Source organism: Puma concolor, chromosome A1 (assembly GCF_028749965.1).
Source record: "Puma concolor isolate L17-30 chromosome A1, mPumCon1.1.hap2, whole genome shotgun sequence".
NCBI lineage: Eukaryota > Metazoa > Chordata > Mammalia > Carnivora > Felidae > Puma > Puma concolor.
This window is the reverse complement of record NC_141667.1, coordinates 91,625,957-91,643,232: the sequence shown is the minus strand read 5'-3', so window position 1 is coordinate 91,643,232 and position 17,276 is coordinate 91,625,957.

Sequence of the window (17,276 nt, the reverse complement as noted above, 5' to 3'; positions counted from 1 at the left end):
ATTTTTTACTTTTTTGTAAATTTTTCAAATTTGATTTTACTTTCATCATTTCATTTTATTCTATTTCATTGTATTAATTTTTCAAATTTTCAAATGCTTTCCTTTTTTTCTTCTTTTTATTTTTTTTGTTTCCCCTTTTATCTCTAATCTATCAACCTCCTTTAAACAACCAGACCAAAACACACCCAGGATCTAGCATCCTTCATTTGATTTTGGTGTGTGTGTGTGTATTGTTTTTAATTTTTTAATTTTAATTTTTTTAACCTTATTAATTCCTTTTCTTTATTCAAAATGACAAAATCAATGAATTCATCCCAAAAGAAAGAGCAGGAAGAAACAATAGCCAGAGACTTAATCAACAAAGATAAAAGCAAGAGGTCTGAACCAGAATTTAGAATCATGATAATAAGAATACTAGCCTGGGTTGAAAATAGATTAGCATCCCTTTCTGCGGAGATAAAAGAAGTAAAAGCTAGTCAGGATGAAATAAAAAATGCTAAAACTGAGCTGCAGTCTTGAATGATTCCCACAGCGGCAATGATGGATGAGGCAGAGCAGCAAATTGGTGATATAGAGGACAAACTTACAGAGAATAATGAAGCAGATAAAAGAGGGGGACTAAGGCAAAAGAGCACAATTTAAGAATTAGAGAAATTGGTGACTCATTAAAAAAGAACATCAGAATCATAGGGGTCCCAGAAGATGAAGAGAGAGAAAAGGGGGTAGAAGGGTTTTGTGAACAAATCATTGCAGAAAACTTTCCTAACCTGGGGAAAGACACAGACGTCCAAATCCAGGAAGCACAGAGGACTCCCATCAGATTCAACAAAAACCAACCATCAAGAAGGCATATCATAGTCAAATGTATTGCAAACAGAAATGTCATAATGAAAAAAAGATGACTTGGATTTGTCCTTAGGAAATAATTATATTTAAAAAGAACATGTTGGGGCGCCTGGGTGGCGCAGTTGGTTAAGCGTCCGACTTCAGCCAGGTCACGATCTCGCGGTCCGTGAGTTCGAGCCCCGCGTCGGGCTCTGGGCTGATGGCTCAGAGCCTGGAGCCTGTTTCCGATTCTGTGTCTCCCTCTCTCTCTGCCCCTCCCCCGTTCATGCTCTGTCTCTCTCTGTCCCAAAAATAATAAATAAACGTTAAAAAAAAAATAAAAAATAAAAAAAATAAAAAGAACATGTTGATGTAGTGCAGTCTTTTGTTTATTCTAATACTATCATTTTATTCTGTAAAATTATCTCCCATAGAGGTAATTATAGACCAGTTTAGTATTATTAGATATTTATAATCCCTCAGTAATATTTTCTAATCTCTTGCTTTTTCTATCCCCAGATAACTGCTTCACAGCTCAGCAGAATTTTTAATCATTTCTCCATAATAATGAAACAATTTAAACACACAAGATAATATTGCCTGTAGAGAGAAACCTGGAGTCACAAATGATAAAAACATATGAAGCCATTAAACAATGTGCTTCAGTCATCCTTTTTAGTGTAGCTTAGTTATATCCACTCTTCTTATTTCAGCTCTCATTTTTAAAGGTGCACTCAACCTTAAAAATCGTACTGTATTCCATTATTTATTTCTTTAGACATTCAAAAACATATTCAATGTGCTAATTCAATACTAAGCACTACTGAATATTTTAGAACATGAAATAGGAAAGTATAAAAGAAAGTAAGATATAATTACAAACTTTGGGGAGTTTCTGTTTTATGAGTACTGTACATACTGTACAACCTCAAATATCTTGGACTGGAAATATCTTAAGGACTCTAATAAAAATATACACTGTCACAAAATACATTATTAGTGGGGTGTAAATTGAAATAGTCATTCTGAAAACTTTTTTATCATTAAAAAATTTTATATCCTTTTACCTATAGATTATCCTCCAATGAAACTATTCAAAATCAGATTTATAGCAAAAATATGTGAACAGAAATATTTATCATAGTTTTATTTAATAAAAAAATCATAAGCCTATAACATTAAAAATATGGATGAATTGAGTGACTTTAAAGAAAAGAAACAATAAATATGAGAATACATATTCATGATTCCATTTATAGGAAGATCATTAGCAGACTAATCCGAGTAATGGCAGTTGTTTATTGGGGAGGGAATTGACCAGGAGGAGGCAAGAGCATGCTTTTGGGTGCTCTTTCTGCTGTGTGCCCAAATGTTTGCAAATATAAAAATCCATAGAACTGACATGTAGATTTGTGTATTTTGGCAGTATTTGAAATATCCATGACATGGAAACAAAGTAAATATCCATTGACAGATGAATGGATTTTTACAATGTCATATGTATGTGTGTGTGTGTGTGTGTATACATATATGTATGTGTGTGTGTATATATATATATAATATATACACACATACATATATGTGTATATATGTATGTATGTATATATACATACATATATATGTGTATATATATATGTGTATACATATGTGCATGTATGTATATAATGGAATATTATGTAGCCTTAAAAAATGAAATCCTGCAATCTGCAACAACATGGATAAGCCTTGATGACATTATGTTAAACAAACTAAACTGGTCACAGAAGGAAAAACACTATATAATTCAATTTGTAGAAGTATCTAAAATAATCAAACTCAAAGAAGCAGAGATTAAAATCATGGTTGCCAGGGCTATGGAAAGAGGGTTATGGAGGATTGCTAAAAAATAGGATATGAAATTCCAGTTATACAAGATGAATAAATTCTAGAGATCTGCTGAATTACACTGTGCCTATAGATAAAAATATTGAATTTTACACTTAAACGTTTATTGGGAAGGTATATTTCATATTAAACGTTCTCACAATAAAATTTAAAATATTCATTTTAGTACATTAATATTTTTCAATTTGAAAACTTTAAAACTAAACATCACTTAAAAATTTGGGAAACATAATTGCCTAGGCACATATTTCATATCAGTATTTTTTTTCATTTTCTAATACAAAATAACACTAAAACACAGGTGGATAAAATGTACATGATGCATGGCTGATTCCATGTGCTAAATAATTTTCATTTAAAAACAGGATAGATATTAAATATCACATTTAATTACATCATTACAAAAAAATAAAAATAAAGTTACTTAGAATTTAAAAATCTAAATTGCCTTGGTTCTGAAGGCCACTGAGTAGAAGATAAAGTCAAGATAGTTTGAAAGCTAGTAGAAGATATATTTTAAATTACATTTGGTGGAAGTGAGTACACACCAAGTGGGGGATAAAATGGCAACAACATGTAGGAGGGAAAGCAGTCTATGTGAAATGTGGTACAAAAATTTTATAGAATGGCTGTTTCATGTAGGTTTTTGAAGGGATTTAATCTTATTGCAAAAGACCATAGTGAGCTACCACTGAGACTTGTCAGGGATCTAGCATCAAAAGAGCATCAGTTAAATATTTATCTCCTTCCTCCTTCCTTCTTTCCTCCTTCCTCTCTTTTTTTTTTTTTCCATTTTTCTTGCCTTTTCTTTCTTTCTCCCTCCTTCTTCCCTTCCAACCCCCTCCCTTTCTCCCTGTCTTGGATTTCTAAGTTTCAGGCAAGGGAATAGTACCATCTGTTTCTGCCTCAACAAACTAGGTTTCTGAGACAAATCTAATAAATAATAGTACTCACATGAAATATTTTGCTTATTATATATACACTATTTTTGGTTAAGGGTGTGTTTCAATCCCAAACATATTATCTGACATATTCACATGTTGAATTTGATTTTGTAGTATTCTTCAATGGAAAGATCAATGTAAACCTCCTCAGAACATTTAAAAAAAATTTTAAAGCATCTTTTAATCATTTACACTTCTGCAAAGTGTAATGTTTGTATGTATGTTATCACAAACATAACTTTTAGGACCTTGCTAAGCATTGAGTTTAAATACCTATGAATATACCTAAGATGACTTCACTCAAAGAATTGTGAATTGATGTGTGTGGAGGGGGGGGTGGGGGTCAAATCTAAATATACATATATGTTTGGGTACATTTGTATACATATAATAGAGGAAATATACCAAATAATTTTCTAAGATTACCTCAGAAAGGTTGCAAGAAGATATACAAATGCAATAATGTCCTTTCTTTTAAAAAATAATTCTGTGTTTTTGACTTATTAAAAGATGAATATACATTTGACTGGAAAATTTAATAACATAATAATGATGAAAATCTTTGTACTCATTTATTGTTTTAATAAGTATAATTTAAAATCATTTTCCAATTTAATTTTAAAACATCAATTAAAAAAGATTAAAATTGTACATTTCTCCACTCATGGTGATTTTTAAGTAGTTTCATTCCAAAACTTAAAAAAAGTCTGTATATATGTATATATTATTTTAATTCATTATTTAATCACAAATTATTCTCCAATTAACAGAACTTCTTTTGTTTATGCCACTTGTGGGAAGAATGGAGCCTGTCTTCTTCATCTATTTCTCAAAGCCATATACTAGACTTCAAACAGATTGCTTATTCATCAGTTGTTCAATTAACAAATGAAAAAACTAAACGCATGAAGTCTTGATTTCAAATAACAAATGATTGAGGAATAGTTTTTATATTATTTCACCATTTCTGAAACTTATAATAAAACCTACATAATATAGTAATTATTCCTTTTGTTTTTTTAACAATGTATATAACTATGAAACAGGCTAGCAAACTTTTGGTCTATTGTATGCGATTACTAGAGACGGCTAAAGAGAGTACGTATATACATTTAATATCTCCATGAAAAACTTTAGAAAGCAGTGATGATGATTGGTGAGTAAAGAATTTGCATATAGAAAATGCCCTTATAAACAGAATTTTTCCCCAGTCAGGAATTCTAATGTTGATGTGATTAATGTTTTGATGTTAATAAACCAAAAGATGGGGAAAAAATTCTGTCAAGTACAGAAACAGTTTAAGGACACTTAGGTTTTACGTGTCTGAACACTACATTCATCTCAACTACATAAGGCAAACATTTTTTTGAAGTTCTCTAATTTGTGGGGTACTGTATAATGGTTAAAATCATTTGGAATTCCTAATGCTTATCTCCCTGCATGCCATCAATCTTTGAGGTTGAGATAAGAAGGAGAAGGATAGGATTCAGGGGATTCCTTGCTACTTGTCTTCATGGTTCTCTAGAAAAATAGAATCAATAAAACATATTCCTAGAAAGAGATTTATTTTAAGGAATTGGCGCACAAGATTATAGAGGCTGCCAAGTCCAACCTTTAGGGTGGGCCAGCAAGCTGAAGACCCAGAAACAGCTGGTGTTCCAGTTAGAAGGCCCTGCAAACAGGAACAGCTGATGTTTCAGATGAAGTCCAAAGTCAATCTGCTGGAGAATTCTCTCTTACTTGGGGAAGAGTTGGTTGCTATGTTCTATTCAAGCCTTCAAATAACTGGATAGGGTTCACTTACATCATGGAGGGCAATCTGCTTTACTCTACAGGTTAAAATGTTAATGTTATTTAAAACACCTTCGCAGAAACATCCAGAATAATATTTGACCAAATAACTGGGGATCATGTGGTCCAATCAAGTTGACCAATAAACATCACACTAGTTAGAAAGGCAAAATATAACAACAACCTGTCCATTTTGCTCCACAATATTGTGGAAAGTGAAGATGATAGCAGTAAGGCAAAGGGTTCAAATGCCAGGGTCCATATTTCTAAATCTTGGGAACATAATTTTAGGTTTTTAGACATATCCAAACATGGTTACTGAACCTGAGTTTATTAAAAGAATAAACTACAAAGCCACATGGTCATCACAATACAAACACAAAAAAGCATGTGACATAATTCAATACCCATTCAGATGAGAAATACTCAACAAACTAAGAATACAAGACTGCATATTCACCCTGCTAACATCTATGGAATGACCACAGCAAACATTATACTTAAAGGTTAAAGACCAATAGCTTTCCTCCAACAATCAGGAACACAACAGGGTATATGCTTTTGCTATCATGACTCAACATTGTACTGGAGTTTATAGCCAAGGAAATCAGGCAAGAAATAATAAATTAGGAAATAAAAAAAATTAGGCAAAGAATTAATAAATGGAGATTTTGAGGCCTCAATAGGGGGAGAGATCAAATAATACAAAAATTCTTTTTTTAGAAATCCTTGTTCCAGATCCTAGGGCTTTGGGACAATCATAAGTGTCTTAGTCTGTTCAGGCTGCTATAACAAGATACAAGATACAAGTTGAAAGGCTGGAAGCCTGAGATCAGGGTGTCAGCATGGTTGGGTGAGAACTCTCTTACTGGTCACAGACATCTTGCATCCTCGTGGGGCTAAAGAGGTTCAAGGGACCTCTCTCAGGCTTCTTTCATAAGGGTATTAATCCTATTCATGGGGGCTCTGCCCTCATGACCTAATCACCTCCCCTTACAGTACCCACCTCCTAATACTATCACCTTGGAGGTTAGGTTTTAACATAGAATTTTGGGAGTTCTCACTCAGACCACAGAAACAAGCATTGCCTATTTTCCCCAAAGAGAGCCCAAACCTCTAGCTTATCTGGCAAGACATTTCAGCTAGCTACCACCATGAGCATTTAAAAATCATTGCCAGTTCGTTGTTCATATTATGAGCATTATGCATGTTTAATAAGTATGAAAGTGAAAAGAATGCTGTTATATATTATAGTTAAGCCTTTGTTTTAAACAAGCTTACTTAGATGAGTTATTTTGTTGTAAGTAGGAATGGATTTCAGAGAGCTTTGAAATAAACCTTAATATCTAGCTTCGTAAAATTTGTCCTACATAAACGATATCCTGCTAGTAGGTACTAACAGAAAAATAATGTAGGTAGTCAATCTCCAAGGAAATATTTTTCATTTAATGTGAGATCTGACTCATAATATGCATATTATATAAAAATCTCCTTTGAAAAGTGTCAAATTCACTGAAATCACTCAGCAGCTGAAGGTCATAGCTATGAATGAAAAAATTCCAGACTGAAACAATTTGAAAAAAACCTAGGGCTTAATTTGGATTTTTACCACATCTCAGTTTAAGCATAAGGTTATTGCTGGGTGTTTCATATCTAAAATCTTTTCAGAAGTTATCAGAAAACCAAACAAGAAATTTGTTTTCTCAGTGTAGAATATAGACTGTGATTACTAAATTGCTTAGCAAGTTACAGAATATAACACATATAATATACTATACAGGTGACCTATGAAGAACACTGTTTTAAAGTGCACAGATTTACTTATACATTTTTGGTGTTTTTTTTTAAATATAAATACAGTAGTGTACTGTATATGTATTTTCTTTCTTGATTTCCTTAATAAAATTTTCTCTAGCTTACTTCATTTTAAGAATACAGTATATAATAAATATACAAAATACATATGAATTCACTGTTTATGTCATCAGTAAGGCATGCATTCAACAGTAGCTTATTACTTATGTTTCTGGGGAGTCAAAACTTATATGCAGATTTTTGATTGTGTGAGGGTAAGGGCCCCTAAACCCTATGTTGTTCAAGGGTCAGTTGTAAAAATGAAGAAAAATAGAGAGTATGAGAAAAGAAATTAAAATAACAGGAGGAAGAGAATAGATACAATAAAAGGATACAGAAGAGAAAAAGAAAAAATATTTTAAATAATTATTCTATAATAATTAAATCTCAGTTAAAAATTCCTTAATGCCTTTGTCCAACTTCATATTCTTAATGTCGTAAGTCAAAAGATCATGTAAAAAATTTCAAAATGTCATCTGGATGTCTTCTTTGAAAAACTGTCTATTCATGTCTTCTGCCCACTTCTTCACTTGATTATTTGTTTTTCAGGTGTTGAGTTTGGTAAGCTCTTTATAGACTTTGGATCGTAACCCTTTATCCAATATACCATTTGCAAATATCTTCTTCCATTCCATCAGTTGCCTTTTAGTTTTTTTGACTGTTCCCTTCACTGTGAAGCAGCTTTTTATCTTGATGAGGTCCCAATAGTCTGTTTTTGCTTTTATTTACCTTGCTTTCGGAGTCGTGTGGATTAAGAAGTTGCTGTGGCTTAGGTCAAAAAGGTTGTTGCCTGTTTTCTCCTCTAGGGTTTTGATGGTTTCCTTTCTCACATTTTAGGTCTTTCATCCATTTTGACTTTATTTTTGTGTATGGTGTAAGAAAGCAGTCCTGTCTCATTCTTCTGCATGTTGCCGGACAGTTCTCCCAGCACCATTTGCTAAATACTGTCTTTTTTCCATTGGATACATTTTCCTGCTTTGTCAAAGATTAGTTGGACTACATTTGTGGGTCCATTTTTGGGTTATCTATTTTATTCCATTGGTCTGTGTCTGTTTTTGTGCCAATACCATACTGTCTTGATGATTATAGCTTCATAGTAGAGGCTACAGTCTGGGATTGTGATGACTCTTGCTTTGGTTTTCTTTTTCAACATTTCTTTGGCTATTTGGAGTCTTTTTGTGGTTCCATACAAATTTTAGGACTCTTTGTTCTAGCTCTGAGAAGAATGCTGGTAAAATTTGGATTGGGATTGCATTGAATGTGTAGATTGCTTTGGGTCATATTGACATTTTAACAATATTTGTTAATGCATTTGTGCATGGAATGTTTTCCATTTCTTTGTGTCTTCTTCAGTTTCTTACATGAAAAGATGCTCAACATCGCTCATCATCAGGGAAATACAAATCAAAACCACACTGAGGTACCACCTCACACTGGTCAGAGTGGCTAAAATTAGGAAACAACAGATGCTGGCAAGGATGTGGAGAAATGGGAACCCTCTTTCACTATTTGTAGAATAGCAAACTGGGGCAGCCACTCTGGAAAATAGTGTGGAGGTTCCTCAAAAAATTAAAAATAGAATTACCCTACAGCCCAGCAATAGCACTACTAGGAATTTGTCCAAAGGATACTGGATTACTGATTCATAGGGGCACATGTTTATAGGAGCACTATCAATAATAGCCAAATTATAGAGTAATCCCAAATGTCCATCAACTGATGAGTGGATAAAGAAGATGTGGTTTATATATACAATGGAATACTACTTGGCAATAAGAAGGAATGAAATCATGCCAATGTGGATGGAACTGGAGGGTATTATGCTAAGTGAAATAAGTCAGTCAGAGAAAGACAGATATCATATGTTTTCACTCATATGTGGAATTTAAGAAACAAAACAGAAACCATAGAGGAAGGGAAGGGGAAAAACATAGTTTCAAACAGAGAGGGAGGCAAATCATAACAGACTCTTAAATACAGAGAACAAACTGATGATTGATATGTGGGGGGGAGGGGAAAATGGGTGATGGGCATTGAGGAGGGCACTTGTTGGGATGAGCTGGGTGTTGTTATGTCAGTCATGAATCATGGGAATCTACTCCTGAAACCAAGAGTACACTGTATACACTGTATGCTAACTAACTTGATAATAAATTATATTAAATAAATAAATAAGTGCAAATGGAAAAAGAAATTAAAACACCTAGCTTGTAAGACAGTTAATTTTAATTAGTTTATATACAGGAGGAAACCATCTTTTATAGTTAAATAGCTGTGACCATATGTGTGGCAATATTCTTTTTAGTTCTTCTTTTTCAAATTTTTATTTATATTGTAGTTACTTAACATATAGGGCAATATTGTTTTGAGGAGTAGAATTTAGTGATTCATGACTTACATAAAACAGCCAGTGCTCATCACAAGTGCCCTCCTTAATACCCATCACCCATTTAGCCCAAATCCCACCCACCTACCCTCCAGAAACCTACAGTTTGTTTTCTATAGTTAAGAGTCTCATAGTTTGTTTCCTTTTTTCCCCCTTCCTCTATGTTCATCTGTTTTCTTAAATTCCACATATGAGTGAAATCATATGGTATTTGTCTTTCTTTGACTGACTTATTTCACTTAGCATAATACATTCTAGCTCCATCCACATCCTTGCAAATGGCAATATTGAATTACTTTGCTGGCTGAGTAATATTCCACTGTATATGTATGCCACCTCTTCTTTATCCATTCATCAGTAGAAGGACATTTAGGCTCTTTCCATAGTTTGACTACTATTGATAGCGCTGCTATAAATATCAGGGTGCATGTACACCTTCAAATCAGTATTTTTATATCCTTTGTGTAAATACCTAGTTAGTGAAGTTGTTCGGTCATAGGGTAGTTCCATTTTTATCTTTTTGAGGAACCTCCATACTATCTCCAAAGTGGCTGCACCAGTTTTCATTCCCACCAGCAGTGCAAGAGGGTTCTTCTTTCTCCACATTCTCACCAACATCTGTTGTTTCCTGTCTTGTTAATTTTAGCCATTCTGACAGGTGTGAGGTGGTATCTCATCATGGTTTTGATTTGTATTTCTCTGATGATGAGTGATGTTGAGCATCTTTTCATGTGTCTGTTAGCCATCTGGATTACTTCTTTGGAAAAATGTCCGTTCATGTCTTCTACCCATTTCTTAACTGTATTATTTATTTTGGCATATTATGTTTGATAAGTTCTTCATAGATGTTAGATACTAGCCTCATATCAGGTATGTAATTTGAAAATATCTTCTCCCATTCTGTAGGTTGCCTTTTAGTTTTTTTGATTGTTTTATTTGCTGTGCATAGGTTTTTTATCTTGATGAGATTCCAATAGTTCATTTTTGCTTTTGTTTCCCTTGCCTCCAGAGACATGTCTAGTAACAATTTACTATGGCCAAGGTTAAAGAGGTTGCTGTGTGCAATATTCTTCGAAGAAATTACTCAGATTGGAGAGGTTATATTTAACTATTGGGGTAGTTTCTGTTTATCTTAACAAAATAGAGAATTCTACAACTTCATTGGTGTGCGTGTGTGTGTGTGTGTGTACCATCTCTTCTGTATCCATACATCTGTGCCCTTTCCATAATTAGGTTATTGTTGATAGCACTGCTATAAACATTGGGGATCATGTGTTCCTTTGAATCAGCATTTTTGTATCCTTTGGATAAATACCTACTAGTGCAATTGCTGAGTCATAGGGTGGTTCTACTTTTAATTTTTTGAGGAGTCTCCATACTCTTTCCCAGAGTGGCTGCACCAATTTTCATTTCCACCAACAGTGCAAAAGTATCCCCTTTTTCTGCATCCTTGCTAACATCTGTGGTTTCCTGAGTTGTTCATTTTAGCCATCCTGATAGGTTTGAGGTGGTATCTCGTTGTGGTTTTGATTAGTATTTCCCTCATGATGAATGATGTTGGGCATCTTTTCATGTATCTGTTAGTCATCTGGAATTCTTCTTTGGAAAAGTGTCTGTTCATGTCTTTTGCCAATTTCTTCAATGGATTATTTGTTTTTTGGGTGTTCAGTTTTATTTATAGATTTGGGATACTAATCCTTTATCCAATATGTCATTTGCAAATATCTTCTCCCTTTTTGTTGTTTGCTTTTAGTTTTGTTGATTGTTTCCTTCACTGTACAGAGGACTTTTATTTTGATGAGGTCCCAATAGTTCATTTTTGCTTTTGTTTCCCTTCCTTCCAGAGACATGTCTAGTAAAAAAAAAATTTCTGTGGCTGAAGTAAAAGAGGTTGTTTCCTGTTTTCTCTTCTATGGTTTTGATGGTTTCCTGTCTTGCTTTTAGGTCTTTCATCCATTTTGAAATTATTTTTGCGTATGGTGTAAGGAAATGTCCAGGTTCATTCTTCTGCATGTTGTTGTCCACTTTTCCTAACACCATTTGCTGAAGAGACTGTCTTTATTCTATTGAATATTCTTTCCTGCTTTGTTGAAGATTAGTTGGCCATACATTTGTGGGTCCATTTCTGGGTTCTCTGTCTTATTCCACTGATCGGTGTGTCTGTTTTTGTGCCAATACCATACTTTCTTAATGATTACAATTTTGTAATACAGATTGAAGTCTGTAATTGTGATGCCTCCAGCTTTGATTTTCTTTTTCAACATTGCTTTGGCTATTTGGGGTCTTTTCTGGTTCCAACTCTATGTAAATGCTAGTTTTTAGGATTTTTAGGATTGTTTGTTCCAGCTCTATGTAAATGCTAGTTTTATTCTGATAGGAATTGCAATGAATGTGTGGATTGTTTTGGGTAGTATTGACATTTTAACAATATTTGTTATTCCAATCCATGAGCATGGAATGTTTTTCTATTTCTTTGCATTTTCTTCAATTTCTTTCATAAGATCTCTGGAATTCATAGCCTCAGCAATAAGACATGAAAAAAGAAGTAAAAGGCAACCAAATGAGAATGGAAGGAGTCAAACTTTCACTCTTTATAGATATGATACTCTATGTGAAAAACTCAAAAGACTCCACCAAAAAACTGCTAGTACCAATACATGAATTCAGCAAAGTCACAGGATATAAACATAAAGAAATCAGTTGCATTTCTATATACCAGGAACAAAGCAGCAGGAAGAGAAATCAAGGAATTGATACCATTTACAATTGCATTAAAAACTATAAAATACCTAGGAATAAACCTAACCAATGAGGTAAAAAGATCTATGATGTAACTATTGAAAGCTTATGAGAGAAAATGAAGAAGACATAAAGAAATGGAAAAACATTCATCTTACAGTTCTAATAGTTGCATTAGATGCACTTGAATTTTCTACATATACCATAACATTATCTGTAAATAAATATAATTTTCCTTCTCCTTTTAAATCTTAATGCCCTTTATTTCTTTTGTCCACTGTAATATTAAATAGGAGTCATTGAGAGAAATCATCCTTGCCCTGGTCTTGATATTAGGAGAGGGAGATATACTTAGTTGCACACCATTAAGTATGATACTACAGATTTTTTGTTTTTATTTATTTTTTCAACAGATGCCCTGTACCAAGTTGAAGGCATTTATTTCTTCTCCAAGTTTGCTGAAAGTTTTTATCATAAATGAGTGATGTATTTAGTCAAAGACTTCATCTACTTCTATTGAAATGATGTGTTTTTTGTGTGTTTGTTTGTCCTACTTACACTATAAATTACATTCAGTGGTTTTCAAATGTTAAAGCAACATAGTATTAGAATAAAACCCTCTTTCAGCAAGTATTATTTTATATGTTGGTATATTCAATATGTTCCTAGCTTATAAGGATTTTCCATCTAAGTCCATGAGAAATATTAGTAATTGTCATCACTTATAATGTCTTGGTCAGGTTTGGTATCATTTTTTGACATCTTTGGAAAATATAAATAACTTTAAGTACTGGAAGCTAATGATATTGACTGCCAATCTCATCAGCTATAAATTTTTGTGAATACTTACAATCATAAAAATAAAAGCAATCACAAAAAATAATTTGGCTCAATTTTCTTTCTTCACTGTTGGTCATATATTATTTGTGAAACATTTCACAAGTTTCAAGCATATTTAAAACATGCTAGATATTGGGACTCCATTACAAAGACTTTGAGAAAAGGTGAATAAACACAACCACTTTTACTATCCAATTTCATTGTTTAAGAAATAACCATTATTGTAAATTGAGTGAAATTATTTAACTGAGTGTATCTGAAATTAAGTAAAAGTGATTCCTAAAATTTTAAATGGTTTTATAAGAAAAGGTGTTTTGGCATGCTAAGAATAGAATGTAAATGTTAATCATAGCATGTTTTTTTTTCCTCACAAGTTAATAATGAACTCAAATGTTCAAGGTACACTTGATTACAGATTTATTTACCTCATGTATATAATATTTCACTAAGTAACTGAGTTTTATAACAAGGAAAGAAAGTTTAAACTTTATAATGCAAAGTGATATCATGAGTACCATTATAGGCATAAGAGTATTTAAATGTCTCACTACTAAAAACATAACCCTTTATTAGAGTTTTTCATAGGAATTATTTTGGCTATCCTTATTTTATAAAAAAGCTTTGTGTAAACATTTTAAATAAATATACCATTATATTCAAAAAGGAATTAAATTACCAGGGCAATGGTAGGAAGACTATATAATGGTATGACTTTGTCTATATCATTAGATTTAAGATAAAGGTGTTTCTGTGTAATAAACCTGAAATAAAATATAATTTATTTTGTATACCATGTGACACCACTGACACGAAGCAGATTTATACATAAAAAACAAAGGCACAGGAAAGGCATCAGGAATGCAACTGCAGAGTCACTTTGAGTCACAGTAAGGATCTGTAAAAATAAAATTAACCTCCTGGAACCCAAGTAGCCTCAGGATATACATTCTCAAAAAATGTTAAATGATACCATTGTTTTGACAGTGAGTCCTTTAAATAAAGAAAGGAAACGTGATTTATTCCCCATGCATTTAATATAACTCTTGATATTTAAAAACATAAATATATAAGTTTTTCAAACTTATTTTTCTTCTTGAACTAAATAGATGTAACTGTGATCACTCCATCTTTCAGAGAACAGTACCCCCTAAACTTTAACAGCCGTAACTACACAGATCAAGTGGGGTTTTTATGCTCCTAAGCCTTGGACCTGTAAACTTATGAAGAAGTTGGTCCTGCCAATGAGAAACAAATCTGAAATTGTGGAAGGTCCTTTCCTCCCAACTCTAGGTATTTTAGCAAAGAACCAAGTCAGCTGTCTCATCATAGCTAAGCAATAAAGAGATAAGTAGTCACAAACCATGGGGCACAGGCATATATGTCACTAGTTTAATATAAAATCTGGTTTATTTGAAAAAGTGGATAAGCCTAAACAATCAAATAGACCTAATTCATCTTAAAAATAACAAGAAGAGAGAAGGAACTCAAGTCCCAATATCAGTACAGGGGAAAGGTTCTTATCTCATTGGCCTAGTTCCCAGAAGACATTTCCACTATTGTTAACGATAGGATTATGGTTTGTTTGTTTGTTTGTTTTTCACATATCACACTTATGCAAGCCACCCTTATAGACAATCTTCAGAAATACTACAGGAAGCTCATATTCGGCAATGGAATATCCCAATTATATTGTCTTGATTATAATGTAAATGCAGTACTTATTCCTTTACTGAACTACACAGAATGGGAAGAGTACTAGGTGGGTTATTTTGCCAATTAAATAGGCTATATAATTTCTTGGGTGGATCTCTTGGTTATTTAAAGGAAGGCTCCCGACTTGATAAAATCTTAAGATTCAGCTGTCTTTCTCTAGATGAGAAATTTTACTAACATATCCTACCTTATCTAAATAATTAATTAGGGATTAGATAGGTGAGCAAATAAAAGAGGAAGTGTTTCTCTCACTTCACTTTTTTTACTTCTACCTTTCTTTTGTTGTTCCTTTTGTTGTTCCTGTGCTTCCCAGGTTGTTACACATCCAGCAAAAGAAAAAATTAAAATAAAAATAGTCACCTTCCACTCTAATTTCATTCTGCCTTAACACTGAAGAGCCCAATCCTCTATAAGACAGTAAGCACTTAGGATAAACAAAAACTCTACTTGAGCATATCAAATAGAAATGAAAACCGCATCTATCTTTGCTCATTTTTATTGCTGATGAAATTAGGGGGGCATAACTGGTATCAGTACATTTGAAATGCAACATAAAGTTATATGTTCCATATGAAATAATTGAATTCAAATTCATATTCTTGACAAGAACAATAAAGGATACAGTATAGGTTTCATCCAATGAATTATTTACTTCACAGTAATTTTGCAATTGGCATCATGTAAGTTTCTGGGGATAGGTCATGGAAGTAAATGTGCGTCTGGGGTAAAGGTACATGAACCTCAATGGACTGGAGACCTATGAGGACTTCATTAGAAATTACATTCAACTGATACCAACTTTTTGTAGGAATCTAAATTAAGGTAAACAGATCCCAGAGGGAAGTAATAATTAAGAAGCACAGACCATGAATATGAAGTAGACAAAGGTATTAGAATCCTTTTTGTGATAGTTCAGTGATGAATGGACAAAAGATCATAATACTGTTCTGTCTCATAATACATTCTAAATAGATATGAGAGCTCAGGATCAAACAGAAGGAAGAAGGAAATTGATGTATCCCTGAATTCCATTTAATTCCTATGAAAAATATGTTAGGAGACTGATAAATAGTAGCTAGGTTAAATGTCTGGGTAGGTGGAAAGGCCATTTCAAGTAAAAATGTGCTAATGTCCAGACACAGAGCATGGGGGCTTTTTAACTGTACTCTTTTCCTTTTCTTACACTTTCCTAGACAGACCATTTACAGCCCCCAGTGCACCACAATGTTAAAAAATAAATTAAAAAAAAATTAAAAAGCACAGTAGCCTAGCCTGGAAACAGCCTCAGCATTCTTTTATGAAGCATAGTCAGGATGTATGGGGGTAGAGGTTAATACATTCAGAGCATCCTCATCCAATGGGAGATGGCTGCCTTGGAAGAATGCTCAGTGCTCCTTCTGAAGGACTAAACAAATCAGCGAGGCACTTCTCAGGGGTCTCTGTTGAATCAAACCCCATTGTTCATAGCAGTGACTTCAATAATGCACAATTTGTTGCCTTTTTTTCCATCTCTTCCTCAGTTTCCCTGCTGCCTCTCCAGTGTTTCTTGGAATAACCTCCCAGATAGACTCCCTGCCCATAAGCTTTTATCTCAGGCTCTGGTTTATGGTGGATCACAAAGCAAGACATATTTCTCCCAAAGACTTCAATCACAGGACTAACAATGTTAACTTTTTTCTTTTTTAATCTATTACTTCTTGCCTTTTGTTTCTTTCAAAAAACATTCTAATTATTTTCAAGAAATTTCTGAGGACCACTTAGTTCTCTCAAAATGTATATGTCAAATAATCCTAAATTGATTTCCCTCTAAACTTTTTAATCCTGCATTTCCTAATTCAATAAATAGCATCACTATTCACCAATAAAAACCACACAACTTGGAGCTTTTGCCCCTCCTCACTGTCCTTCACAAGCAAAATCCTGATGTTTCTTTTTCACAAACATCTCCCAAATCTTGGCCTTTTCCTTCACCTCCGTTGCCATTTCCGTAGAATTCCGCACTTGTCATGGGCAGATTCTTGCCTGTGGATATATTTGTGTGTGGCCATACAATGTTTTTTTTAAAGATTAGAATTCTGATGCATTTTATTTTATTTTATTTTATTTTATTTTATTTTATTTTTGATGTTTATTTATGTTTGAGAGAGAAAGAAAGAGGGACAGAGTGAGAGTGGGGGGTGGGGGGCAGAAAGCGAAGGAGACACAGAATCCGAAGCAGGCTCCAGGCTCTGAGCTGTCAGCCCAAAGCCTGAAGAGGGGCCCTAACTCCTGGACCATAAGATCATGACCTGAACCAAAGA